Genomic DNA, 13,044 nt, shown 5'->3' with positions numbered 1-13,044 from the left:
TAAAGCAATGTTACATTTTTCCATCTCAGCCAAATGAGATAATTGCAGAGGTTCCAAAATTTCAGTTTAGATTTTGGGGTAGATGCCATCTCCTGAAGGATATTTGCAAATTTTTTCTCTCAATTTTTCCCTTATAAACATGGACTAATCCCTATCCTCTCAGCTGCACCCTCACTCCAAAATACCACGCAAGACAATTTATCCCTTAAACTTCCCATTCTTACCTCACTAATGCCTATCCATAAACACACAAGCATGTCCATGAAATCACTGGTTTACTCTAGTTTTGTCTTGAAGACTCCTGGTTTGATTTCAGTAGGACCCTCCCCTAGAAAAGTTCCATAGTAGGGCTATGGAATGCTTATGCTCCTGATTAATTTTGGAACATCCTTTTCCTAGAAGAGCAGCCAACCATGAGTAAAGAGTACCTTGCTGTAAATAGACAACAACAGATCTGGCTAGTGCAACAATTTGCTGATTTTCATATTCCACATTACTGTACATCAATAATAATTTCACTGAAACATCTTTAATGAACTGTAAATTACATTATAAAAATCGAGTACTAATGCACAGAAAAAGATATAATATAAAGTTTAAGCTATTTACCAAGTTTAGCAATGATTCTAGCATAGACGAGGATCTAAAGGAAAAAACCTGCTGATCACTGCCACATTCATACTTTTAACTGCTGGATCATGTACAAATGCCCTGCTGAGTTAAACTTCCACTTCATTACAAGTTAAAGCACATATATATAAAAATTGGTAGTCAAAAGTACCCGTGTAAATTCTCTCCCCATTACACACCAAATTATATGTGTTTTACTATAAAAGCCTCTTTTGTGCTTCCTCCAAACTGTTCACTTCAAAAACCTTTGGTTTCAGGTCTGTCCTTCAGTACATAATCACTTACCTTGTACTTGTAATAGTGGCAAAATAAAAACAGTGATAATAAAAACATTAATATGAAATACAAGCACAATTTATTTCCATATTAACTACAGCACTTCCATTGATGATTTAGCAAACATGCAAACTAACAATTACTACTACAGTATTTTGATGAGAAATTAGTAACAGAAAAACCACATATGGTTTTTTAGTGCTTGAAAAATAAAGGATCTACACTTTCACCTTCACTGGCTCTAAACTGACTTCTAAAATTATCTTTCTCACTTGGCTTACTTGACACTGATGAAGAAACTCTTTTTACTAAGTCTGGCCTGGTATCCCTTTCAACAAAGAAGGCAGAGTTGAAGATTTTTTTACCTTTGTCTTGCTCAGCTACATTTTCATAGTTATATACACACTGAAAGAAGAACAGTCATTAATTGTTGACTATATTTGCTGTTCTTTTTTATCTTTATGGCATTATTGTGCTAAAATTTAAAAAATACAGAACATTACCTTTATTTTTACAAAAAATTTTATAAATCAATATATAAAGAATTAAAGAATGATCAAACAACTGTATTTATCAACACTTTTCTTAGTGGAGGAGGTTTAAGATATAATTTAACTCCCTTAACATGTAAAATGATATTGTTTATGGATACAATAAAGTTTTTATACATACTTACCTGGCAGATATATACTTAGCTATTGAACTCCGTCGCGCCGACAGAATTTCGAATTTCGCGCACACGCTACAGGTAGGTCAGGTGATCCACCGCGCTGCCGCTGGGTGGCAGGAATAGGAACCATTCCCGTTTTCCATCAGATTTTTTCTAAACCATCTGTCTCCTGAGGGGAGGATGGGTGGGCAATTAATTGTATATATCTGCCAGGTAAGTATGTATAAAACTTTATTGTATCATAACAATATCATTTTTATACATTCAACTTACCTGTCAGATATATACTTAGCTTGATTCACACCATTGGAGGAGGGTAAAAGACAGCTAGTAACTGTTTTAAACAGAAATCACAACATACGTTGTAGGTAAATAATAAATAAAACCTTGGTTCCTACCTCAAGAGCCTCAGCGAGATATTGATCTATTGCTAAGAGTTCTTGTAGGTCTGCCAAAGGGGTCTTATCCACTTACTTGGCCGATCCTATAAGGGCTATGTCAAAGGGTTTCAAATCCACTTATATGACAAGAACCTTTTTTCTAAGGCACAATACCGATCCCGATCACCTTAAACCCTAAAACACCTATTTAGTTTCTAAGATTGCAAGGATGGTCATCCATGAAACCCCTTGCAAAACGACCAAAAAACTCGAATCACAATTACCTTACACATAACTTTTTTACGAAATATAAAACAAAAATTTAATTTTGTACAACCCCACTTTTAAGACCTATTCACAGCCTCTTACTGGCAAAAGCAACGGCCGCCTGTGCGACATCAAGTACTCCTGCCAGCAGAAAACCTTGATACTGTACTCAAAAGGGAGGTTCATGTACGAATTTAGACATAGTCTTCAGTACAACTCCGCTTATAAGGCACATTTCCAGTTCCTTACTGACAAGGACAACGGCCGCCCGTGCGATAACAAGCACCTTTACCAGCAGTAAACCAAAAACCTGTCTCAAAAAAAAGGGAAAAAAGGGTTTTACGTATGATAAAAGAACCACAGTCTCTAGACAGCCCATTTCCTGTTAAAAGATAAACTCACAGTTCCTTACTTATCAAAGGCAATGGCCGCCTGTGCGACATCCAGCCGATAAGTAGAAAACTTAGACCCTATCTCAAAGGTAAGGTTTTAGCACAATTAATTTTAATATTTAAGTTAAGGATCGGTACGCGTCCCAAGTCCCAGCACTGTATCCGCAGACACAAAAGGACCCAGAGAGAAGCACTTCTCATAGGTAATTCTAACATCTTTAAGATAGTGCGATGCGAATACCAAGTTGCATCTCCAATAGGTCACATTTATAATGTCCTTCATGGACATATTCTTCTGGAAAGATAATGATGTGGCCACAGCTCTTACCTCATTAGCCTTTACTCGTAGAGTCTTAAAAGAATCATCTGCAATTTGCTGTGAGCTTCCGTAATCACACTTTTAACAAAATATGCTAACGCATTTTTTGGACATCGGTCTTTTCGTATCACGAACTGCGCACCACAAACTTTGTTTACATGCTCCTAACTCTTCTTTCTTTTTAAGATAGAACTTAAGAGCTCAATCAACTGCATAACGTTCTTTCAATTTCCTCTCCCACCAATGTTGAAAGACTTTTCACCTCAAAACTCCTGACCAGGGTTTAGAAGGGTTTTTCGTTCTTAGCCAGAAAATAGAGTTTGGAAAGGAACAGATGGCTGCGGTCTTTCTTAAAACCCACCCGAGAATCTAGGGCGTTGATTTCACTCGTTCTTTTAGCCGTAGCTTAACGGCTAGGAGGAAAAATGCATTTTCTTCTGTCCAGTCTCTGAACGAGGCACGATCGGGAGGTTCAAATTTTTCTGACGAGAGGAATTTGAGTACTATATCTAGATTCAAGCTTGGAGGAACTGCGGATATAGATTTAGAAGTTTCAAACGATCTTATTAGATCGTGTAAATCTTTATCTTCTGCCAAATTTAAACCTCTATTTCTAAACACCGCCGAGAGCATGCTTCGGTATCCTCTTATCGTAGAAACCGAAAGATAGGATTCCTCTCTAAGGAATAAAAGAAAATCGGCTATATTGTCACAGAGGTATCGGAGGAGGACAGTTTATTCTTCCTAAAAAAAACACCATCTTCTGAACACATCCCACTTCGATTGATAGACCGAATAGTTGACGATCTTCGGGCTCTAGCAATTGCTTTCGAAGCTTTTGCTCGAAAAGCCCCCCTCTCGCTCTGACCAATTCACTTTCGATAGTCGAAAGGCAGTCAGAGCGAGCGGGGAAGTTTTGATGGTACCTCTCGAAGTGGGGTTGTTTGAGAAGATCTATCCTGTTTGGAAGAGATCTTGGGTGTAGTCTACTGTCCATCATTCCTGTACCTCTGTGAACCAGTCTTGGGATGGCCAAAACGGGGCGATGAGAGTTAGTCTCGTCCCTGTTGATGCTAACAAATTTCTTCATTACTACTCCTAGTAACTTGAATGGAGGGAAGGCGTAAGCGTCGAGTCCTGACCACTCCAGTAGCATGGCATCCACGCTATCGCTTCTCGGGGTCTTCGACTGAGGAGCAGAAGTTCTCTATCCTTTTCGATAGGAACGTCGCAAATAAATCTATTTGTGGTCTTCCCCACAGGGTCCACAGACTTTGGCAAACTTGCTCGTGGAGAGTCCACTCCGTGGGGAGAACTTGGTTTGTCCTGCTTGAGCCTGTCTGCTCTGACAATTCTTTCCCCTTTCACAAATCTGGTTAGGAAGGGTAATGTTCCTTCCTCCTTCCGTCCATGACAACAGATCTCTCGTTATCTCGTAAAGGGAAAACAAGAGCTCGTCCCCCCGTTTTTTTATATAAGCCAACGCTGTGGTATTGCCTGCGTTGACTTGTATCACCTGATTTTTCACTTCTGAATCGAAGGACCTCAGTGCCAGGAACACTGCATACAGTTTCTTTGGCATTTATATGCCAGTCCTCCTTTTGCTCCTTCTCCCATTTTTGCCCGACACTTCTCTTACTCCTAGAGTCGCTCCCCATCCCGTCTCTGACGCGTCTTAGAACAAGATTTGGTCTGGGTTCCGAACCTCTAGAGACACTCCCTCGTTCCTTTTTAGAGGTGCAGCCACCACTTCAGGTGTTTCTTCGCTCTATTGTAATAGGAAAAGTGTCCGACAGTCCGCCTCTTTTTCCAAGTCCATGATCGTTTTAGGAGAATTGCAGTGGTCGTAGATGAAGTTCTTCCTAGGGACACGAATTGTTCTAGGGGAGGAAAGAGTCCCTAGAAGGCTTAGCCACTCCCATGACTCTGGCTGAACTCTTTCTTTCTTTAGAAAGGACGTGACTTTCTGAATCCCTCGAAGAATTCTTTCTTGGGAAGGGAAAAACCCGAAAAAATCCCGAGAATTCATCTGAATCCCCAAAATAGACTAGTCCTGACTGGGGGATCATCTGCGATTTCTCGAGATTCACGAGCAGTTCCTAAAGATCTTGTCAAATCGAGTGTTTTTTTTCCGCAGATCCTCCAAACATTGTTTCTGAGATTTGGCTCTTATCAGCCAATCGTTTAGGTATAGGGAGAACGTTTTATGCCTTCCAGATGTAGCCATCTGGCTACGTTCCGCATCAGGTACGTAAATACCTGCGGAGCTGTGGAGAGGCGAAGCACAAGGCCCTGAACTGGTAGGTCTTTCCTTGTATCATAAACCTGAGATACTTCTTCGACGATGGGTGAATAGGAACGTGAAAATAGGCATCCTGAAGGTCCAGAGAGACCATCCAGTCTCCCCGACGCAGGGCCCGAAAGTACCGAGGCAGAAGTCTCCATCGAGAACTTTTCTTTTCTACATAACGGTTCAGGATGCTCACATCCAGGACTGGTCTCCATCTTCCTGATGCCCTTTGGTACTAAGAATAGGCGGTTGTAAACCCCGGGAGGAAGGATCCTGAACCTCTTCTATTGCCTCTTTTCGTCTCTCGCTGTTACCATCTGAAGAAGTGTCTCTCTCAGAAACAGGGTCCTTGTACTTTGCCGACAGTTCCTTTGGAGAGTTTGACAAAGGTGGTCTGTCCTGAAAAGGTATAATGTAACCCTTTTCCAGAACTGCCAATGTCCAAGGGTCGGCTTCCCTTATTGCCCAAGCCCACTACAAAGTTTAGGAGTCTGGCCCCTACAGATGTTTGGAGGACTTCGCTGCTACTTAGATTTCTTGAAGGCCCGAAAGGAGGACCTTCCTCGGTTCTCTGCTGTCTTCCTTTTTGTTGGAGGTCGAGAGGTGGAACCTCTCCGAAAGGGCACAACAGGAGTACGAGCCAGTTCTTCTTCGTCACTGGTACTGCTGGTCTTGTTTTCTTGGTGGATTGAACCAAGAGATCTTGGGTTGCCTTCTCAGCAGGCGACTTTGAAATATCCTTTACCAGTGAGAAGGAAAAAGGTGATCTGCGAGAGGAGCATACAAGAGGGCTGACCTCTGTGAAGGAGATACTGCTTTGGTTAGGAACGATCCAAACAACGATTCTTCTTCTTCACCACTCCCGATCCAAACAGGGATGTCAGCTCTCCCCGAACCATCTTGTACTGCCTTATCCATACAGGATAATATACTATGTAATGCGTTCAGGTTCCAAAACATCCAGTTCCTTGGCCTTTTTGGCCAGCCACTCCAAGGGACCAATCCAAGAAGTTAAATACTTCTAGTACATGGAAAAGTCCCTTAAGGTGCTGATCCAATTCTGACATGCTCCAATACGTCTTCGCTGAGATCAATGCATGTCTCCTTGATGCTTTAACCAAGTTTGAAAAATCCGCTTCCGCGGAAGATGGAAGCATAAGCCCATTGCTTCCTCCGTCCTATACCATATTCCCTCTCCTACCTCCGAGCTTACATGGAGGAGAGCAATAAACTGTTTTTTGAGCTTCCTTCTTCGAGTTCATCCAATTATTTAAGGATTGAAGCGCCTTCTTCATTGATATGGCTGGCTTCATCTTTAAATACGAAGAGGACTTAGGAGTCTTCGTACTTGAGAACAGAGATCTAGGAGAGGGAGGAGCTACAGGGCTTAGAGAGTCTCCAAATTCTTGAAGGAGAAGAGAAGCCAATACTTTGTAATTCGATACACCATCATTGTTCAGGGTTTCCTCCTCCGACACGTCTTCCAATTCCATCATAGAAGGTGAGCGAGCTCTTTTTATGAGAATCTCTATCTGGAGATCTAATTTCTTTAGGAGAGATACTTCTAGAAGGAGAGAGACCCTCAACAGATCTAGAAGTCCTCTCTTTCCTTTTCCACTAATCTTTCCCTGAGACTGGAAGTGAAACTGTAACCTTTCGAAGTACAGGTTTCCCTTCCCTTTGGAGTTCGATTCTCCCTAATATGAGTAGAAGCCTTCTATTTGCAGAGGAGAATCACTATCAGAAGACATTACATGTCTAAAATAAAGTTCTTTTGTATGCCTGGAGTTTTCTCGCTTGTCTGGCTCTTCACGCCTGATCTGCGCTTCCTGTCTGGCTGGCGCCTCGCGCCTGGTTGGATCCTCGCGCGCGGCTGGCCGCTTCGCCACCTGGCTGGCTCCTCATGACCAGCTGGCGCCTCGCGCCTAGCTGGCCTGGCCGGCCATCGCGTCTGGCTACGCCTGGGCTGCACATCGCGTCTGGCTATGCTCGCGCTGGCTGGCGCCTCGTGCTTGGCCGCTTCATTTGAGAATATTTTCTTATCCTTGAAACGGTTCCTTCTCTGTATCCGCTTCAACCGACTTTTTACGGTTATCATATTGATCTGAAGAGTAGTCATTTCCTGGCTCTTCGTGTCCAGATATTGGATTGCGCCTGGCTGGCACCTCGCTCCTGGTTAGCCCTCCATGAACACGTAACTTTGCGGGCCCTCTGAAAAGATAGACAACACAGATACTCCTCATCCGAAGAAGAAACTTCCTTTCTGGGAGGTTCAGAATAAGGAGTCTTAGATTTCTTCACCGGAAGATTAGCATCCTTTCTTTCTGGGAGGATCTCTGGAAAGGACTCCGACCAGAGAAGCAATGGACTCCTGCATATCCTTCAATATTTTAGTTGTTTCATTCCTTTGATCGAAATGAGAGGAAGGAGAACCTTCTTGCTCCATTTCCCACGACTTAGCGGGAGAAGGCATTCTTTTGTTTGTTTCTTGTTCTCTGTTGGAGAATCCTCCGAAAATCGTTCCGGACTCGAATTTATCCCAGTATCTTCCCAGATCCTCTTCAGGGGGACGAGAAAGATCCGTCGATCTCCATCCTCTTTTGGGGGAAGAATTTTCAGATGAAGAAAAACATTCACGGAGAACGCTTTTTCTAATGCGTTCTTGGCAGTCCGCGGTGTCACAGATTCTGCCGAAGAGACGTCTGACTGGTGGGGATTCTCCACAACCTCCGTACGGCTTTTGACATTCCTTCCTTCCTCTGGGCTTGGGAGCTTGAAAGAGGTCTAGGCCTGGGAGCGTTGTGAAGCCAATCAGACGCCTCCTCCACTTCACTGGGGACATTCACATCACTATCCACAGCACTAATATTTTGTTTACCTTCCATGGCAGCCATTTTCCGCTTTCCCATTTTCACAAGAGCTGCTTTAAGGCTTGCGATTTCCGAAGCAGATTCCGTAGGATCTGAATTCGGAGAAGGTCCTGAAATATTAGAAGGAGCATTCATCATATTAGAAGAGGGTACAAAAATTACTCACCAAGTCACTTGAAGAAAGAGAGCTAGGCTTGGTTTGAAGAGGACTTCCTTAACCGGTCTTTCTCTAACTTCTTTAAATAAGAAGTTAGAGACTTCCACCTTCAGCACTCAAACTCTCACATTCACGACAAGTGTTATCGATAGAGCATTCACACTTCCTACATACTCTACAGACAGTGTGAGGATCAACGAAGCATTCGGCATCCATCACCTTGTACCCTTCATTCACACACACTCTCATACACTTCCAGAGTCGACATCATGACGAAAAATCCAAAACAAAACCCAAATAACGGTCCACAATAGCGTATGCCAATCCACGGTCCAAATACATCACCAAAAAGGTCCAAAACGAAAGATCAATGGTGATTCAAAAACGAAATCCAGCCGGAGATACCAACAACGATGTTACCAGTATGGCCGACAGAAAAAAAAAATCTGATGGAAAAACGGGAATGGTTCCTATTCCTGCCACCGCGGCAGCGCGGTGGATCACCTGACCTACCTGTAGCTTGTGCGCAAAATTCGAAATTCTGGTCGGCGCGACGGAGAGTCAATAGCTAAGTATATATCTGAACAGGTGGAAGTTGAATGTATAAAAATATGCTTCAATATTTACATCAACATGGTTTAAGCCTTCTTTGATGTAAAGTTGTTGTTGTTGTTGTTATTATTATTATATTATTATTATTATTATTATTATTAATGTATTATATTATTATTATTCAGTGGATGAACCCTATTCATTTGCAAAGAGCCGACAGGGGCCACTAATTTGAAATTCAAGCTTCCAAATTCAATTCTTCCAAAGAATGTGGCGTTCAACTGAGAATAGTAATAGTAGAAGGTAATAGAAAATACAAAAAAAAAGTTGATTAGAAAAGAAAAAATACATTGAAACATTAATAAACAAATAAAGAAGTAAATAAATTGTAGAATATAAGAACTGCTTTAGGGCAGTGCATCTTTGCTTGAACTTTTGAAGTTACAATTGCACATCCTGAGGGAAACTTCCTAAATCGTGCAGTGTGAAGAATAAAGGATCTCTGGAACTGAGAAGTCTGACACCAAGGCACATTTACTGCATATTGGTGCTACTGTTCAGCAAGTCTGGTCGCTCTTAGCAGGAAAAGAGGACTGATCCGCTCCAAAACTTCAGTCCAAGATAATTCATAATCAATGTTAGTGAAGAATGGTAACTAAAATCTTCTAATAAATATTCATACACAGGCCAGTACCGAGGGGGTTTGACCCCCCCAAAATTCCTGGAAGTCCATATTTTCTGTGACTATTGTTTTCACTGAACTGTACTTACAAAGCAATAAATAACAATCTTTTGTTTTTTTGGCAAGTCTTTTTTTATAATTTTTTTTTATTAAACATTAACATCATTCTTTAGTAGTAGTAGGAAATAAAAGAGTGGTAATAGGAATATGATATAGGCCACCATATTTGTAAATGATTTTAGTAAAGAAATGATCATTTTAAAGCTGTGGTATGATAATCCGGTCAGAGGAATTTGACGACATTGGAGGTTTTTGAAATTTCATTGTCGAAAATAGCACACTTGCTGATAAAAATCCAAAATTAAATCAATGACCACACCTATGAAAACATACTCTTTCTAATACATACACTGACAATGCTAACTTAAAAGCATGAAAATATAAATCAATAATTAAAAAACATTGTGAAAACGCTCATAATGTAAATACTGTTTAGTTCTTTGCCCATCATTTTGCTCATATGAAAACCACCAACTTAACTACTTTAATAGCAGTTAAAGATTGGCTGTTAAAAACATAAGCATAATATGGATTAGTATAACCTGTCAAAGGCTCACAAAATGTATGGCACAATTTGCATTTAAAGATACGTACAATATTCTACCAATAAAAATACCACTATAATTTTCCAAGCCAAACATTCAAAGAAACCTGTACTGTACTTACATGGCGACATATGTTTCCACAACAAGATCCTCTATAAAAGTGCCTCCGTCTTGTCATAACCCTTCTACCAGTTGAAGGATCATCATATGAGAAACGACCTAATTGGATAGCTTCTTTATGGGCTTCATAATCTGTATATCCTCCTCATTGAAGAAGTGAGTGATCTACTAACGATTCCATTCCTTTTCTTTTCTTCAAATGCATCTCTCAAATTTCTTTCTTTCGCAGCAAGCTTTTCTCCTCATTCAGAACTAATTGCACGTTTGAATAAAAAGGTTTGCACACCCAAAATTGTGGTAGAGAGCTTTTAGAAATGACATACATCTTTGAAGAAAAGTTCTATTTGTTGCACAAATCTGCTCAATATTCAAGTTCTTGATAATGTTATCTTTCATGAGGACGTATAAAATTTTTATGGATTATCCCCAAACTTCTGACTGCTTCCGGATATATTCTGAAATAAAAATCACCAAAAAAAAAAGGAAAAAATGAACTTTAATTAAAAAGAAATAGTTTACTTGAGTTTTAAAAGATTGTTTACTGTTTGGTACTATATTTTGTCCATACATATTATGATATTTTTTTACAAAATGAATTCTTATGCATTCATACAAACAAACAAACCTATGTTTTCAAAAGAAGTCATTCAGCTTCTGGGAAAGTATTCAGATCACAAACCATCTTCCTAAAACTAAAATCTACTACAGAAATGTGCCAAAGATACACAACACCACCTTAGTTTTCAGTGCAGGGATCCCATTTGTGGAGCCCACTGAATCACTGGCAATTTCAGGTGTACAATGGCCAACAAATGATCTTTTATGATGTCACTCTGGAAGCAGTGTCAGGCGGCTTTTCAAACACAGTTCACCAGTGATTAGTTCACAAGACACAGCTGCTGAGCATTTGTTTGACCATGTACCTGATCTCTTCAAGGCTAAGCTAACCACATCCAGGAAGATCACTTTTATCTTGTGCATTTAATTTATTCTAAATGAGGAAAAATTGTATTTTTTGAAAACTGTGAACCCAAAAGCTTCAATAAAAAAAAAAGCATTCCATCGAAAAAAAAAAAAAAAATACTCCATCCTTTGACAGATGAGCTAGTAATTCTCAGCTGACAACTGGAATGAAGTGAAGGAAGTAAGTTATCAAGTTAAGTTATTAGCATGTCTTAAAGAATTAATTTCACCTTGGTTTTCAGAATAACAATGCTTATTTTACAGCAAACCCATAAGTTAGGGTTGGAGAACCTGAGTTATCAAATCTCCAGACTGCTAAATTAAGATAATTGGACCTAAATGACATCAATAATATACTACTGTATATTGCTTGTATGGAGTTCAAATTATCCAAAAAGAAAAAAAGGTAAACTATGATATTGTTATGATACAATAAAGTTTTATACATACTTACCTGGGGGCGATCAGATATTACATAGCTATTGACTCCGTCGCGCCGACAGAATTTCGAATTTCGCGCACACGCTACAGGTAGGGGGTCAGGTGGATCCACCGCGCCGCCGCTGGGTGGCGGGAATAGGAACCCATTCCCGTTTTGTTTCCATCAGATTTTTTCTACACCATCTGTCTCCTGAGGGGAGGCTGGGTGGGTAGTTTAATTGTATATATCTGCCAGGTAAGTATGTATAAAACTTTATTGTATCATAACAATATCATTTTTATACATTCAACTTACCTGTCAGATATATACATAGCTGATTCACACCATTGGAGGAGGGTAAAGACAGCTAAAACTGATTTAACAGGAAATCACAACAATCGTTGTAGGTATTAATAACATAAAACCTTGGTTCCTACCTGTATAGACTGAAGACTTCATGGTTAATGCCCAGGAGTCTGCTTAGTCTCAAGAGCCTCAGCGAGATATTGATCTATTGCTAAGAGTTCTTGTAGGTCTGCCAAGGGTCTTGTCCACTTACTTGGCCGATCCTATAAGGGCTATGTCAAAGGGTTTCAATCCACTTATATGACAAGAACCTTTTTCTAAGGAGCACAATCCCGATCCTGATCACCTTAACCAAATAACCAAATGTTGTATCTAAGATTGCAAGAAGTCATCCCCCGGACTCCTTGCAAACACCAAAAAACTCAATCACAATACTTTTTACACCTAATTCTTTATGAAAATAAATAAAAATAAAAATAAACAAATATAGGCTAATTTCCATTTGTACTACCTCGCTGTAAGACCTATGCACATTCTCATACTGTCAAAAGCACCAAAAGCCGCCTGTGCTAGCCCAAGCACTCTTGTCAGCAGACAAAATCTGATACTGTCTTAAAGGAGAGGGTCCCTGTACGAATTTAGACAATGTCTTTAATCCTACTCCGTTTAAAAGGCACATTTCTAGTTCCTTACTAGCAAGGGCTATGGCCGCCTGTGCGACACCAAGACTTTTACCAATAGTAACAAAAACTGCCTCAAATAGTGGAGATCTCCGTAATCAAGACACCGTTTTATCCAAGCCTATCCTGTAAGATAAACTCAAAGTTCCTTACCTAAACAAGGCCGTGGTCGCCTGTGCAACAACTAGCCGTCAGTAAGAAAGTTAGAGCCCATCCCACCAGTATGGTATGGAAGTATTAGACTTTTCATAAAGTTTAAGGATCGGTATGTGTCCTCAGTCCCAGCACTGTATCCGCAGACACAAAAGGACCTAGAGAGAAGCACTTGTCGTAGGTAATTTTAACATCTCTAAGATAGTGGGATGCAAATACCGAGTTGCATCTCCAATAGGTCGCATTAATAATGTCTTCATGGACATATTCTTTTGGAATGATAATGATGTTGCCACTGCTCTTACCTCATG

The sequence above is a fragment of the Macrobrachium nipponense genome, chromosome 35 (assembly GCF_015104395.2).
Source record: "Macrobrachium nipponense isolate FS-2020 chromosome 35, ASM1510439v2, whole genome shotgun sequence".
Classification (NCBI taxonomy): domain Eukaryota; kingdom Metazoa; phylum Arthropoda; class Malacostraca; order Decapoda; family Palaemonidae; genus Macrobrachium; species Macrobrachium nipponense.
The sequence above is the reverse complement of the archived record's forward strand: the minus strand, read 5'-3'. Positions refer to the sequence as shown.